Here is a 1,791-nt window from a genome sequence, read left to right as displayed (position 1 = left end):
GCACACACGCACGCACACACACACACACACACACACATACACACGCACACACACACACACACACACACACACACACACTCAAGTCTTCCTCCGTGTGTGTGCTTTAATACAGTACCAGTGCGTGTGTCTACATTACAAGATAACCACAGACTCACGCACTATGAGACCCTCCCTATGTCAATCAACCGCACGAGAGAAATCTCTCTCGCTTATCACTCGCTAATTTCACCTGTGCGATCACCTAGAGAATCATCTATCACGGCCCAGGTGAGAAAAGCAACACAGGTAGGTCGCATCTTTGATAAAGGTGCGCGTTTAGTCTGCGCCGACGTTCGCCGCTGCTGTACCTACGCGGCGTGGAAACGCGAACGAGGGGACCATCTACGGTTCCCAGTCTCTGATTTTGACACTTCGCAATCTGTATATTTCGAGCAAGTACGTAGCACTGTTTTTGCTGTTGTTGTATAGATTGTACTTGATTTTAAGTGGCCTCTTCACTCTCTCTCTCTTAACTAGTTGTTGACTTTGACTCGCTGAACGTTCAAATTTTACGTTCACGCTGTAGATTTCTAGAGGAAAAGTTGTTAAACCCGCTCAACCTTTCAACTAAATGTGGATTGTGGTGGATTATGTAAGTGACACCAGCATTAGTGACACAGTGGCAAGTCGGGTATACGTAAGGATGGAGAGGGGGAGGTAGAAATTATTTTCTATTCATTTCTGTTTATTGTTTATTAATGTGAAATAGCAACTGACTAGACTGACTGACTGAGAATAGATGTGTGATGCTGAAAATGGCAGACGACGGAGTGGAATTAAAATACATCTCGTACGTGCGCGTGCGGGCCTATGACGATTAAAATTCAATTATTGTTCCAATAAAATTTATGATTACAATTCGTTTATTAGATAAGCGCTTGCGATTTGCGTTATACACGTTAACACGGATCAAAGCATAATCAAATTACTGCTGCAACGGTCAATAAAAACAACGAAATAAATAAACAAAAAACAAACAAATGAATTAATCCGGCAATGTTTATAAAAGTTAAGAAGTGAATGAATTAACGACTAGGTGAATGAGTGAATGAATGCTTGAATAAATGAATGAGCGGATGAATGAATGGATGAATGAACGAACAAACGAATAATTGAACAAATTAATGAACAGAAAAATATGATTAATACACGAAATAAACGAGAGATAGAATTACATTGCTATTACTACGCGTGCGTGCGTGCGTGCGTACGTGCGTGTGTGTGCGTGCTCGCGTGCGTGCTACGTGTGTGTGCGTGTGTGTGTGCGTGCGTGCTACGTGTGTGTGCGTGCTCGCGCGTGTGCGTACGTATGTGTGCGTGCGTGCGTGCGTGCGTGCTACGTGTGTGTGCGCACGCTCGCGTGCTACGTGTGTGTGCGTGCGTGCGCGCGTACGTGTGTGTGCGTGCTCGCGTGCGTGCGTACGTGTGTGTGCGTGCTCGCGTGCGTGCTACGTGTGTGTGCGTGCGTGTGCGTGCGTACGTGTATGTGCGTGCTCGCATCTGCGTGCGTACGTGTATGTGCGTGCTCGCGTGCGTGTGCGTACGTGTGTGTGCGTGCTCGCGTGCGTGCTACGTGTGTGTGCGTGCTCGCGCGCGTGCGTACGTGTGTGTGCGTGCGTGTGTGTGCGTGCTCGCGCGCGTGCGTACGTGTGTGTGCGTGCGTGTGTGTGCGTACGTGTGTGTGCGTGCTCGCGCGCGTGCGTACGTGTGTGTGCGTGCGTGTGCGTGCGTACGTGTGTGTGCGTGCTCGCG

Source organism: Priapulus caudatus, unplaced genomic scaffold (genome assembly GCF_000485595.1).
Source record: "Priapulus caudatus unplaced genomic scaffold, Priapulus_caudatus-5.0.1 Scaffold1482, whole genome shotgun sequence".
Taxonomy (NCBI): domain Eukaryota; kingdom Metazoa; phylum Priapulida; class Priapulimorpha; order Priapulimorphida; family Priapulidae; genus Priapulus; species Priapulus caudatus.
Note: the sequence above shows the minus strand (reverse complement) of the source record.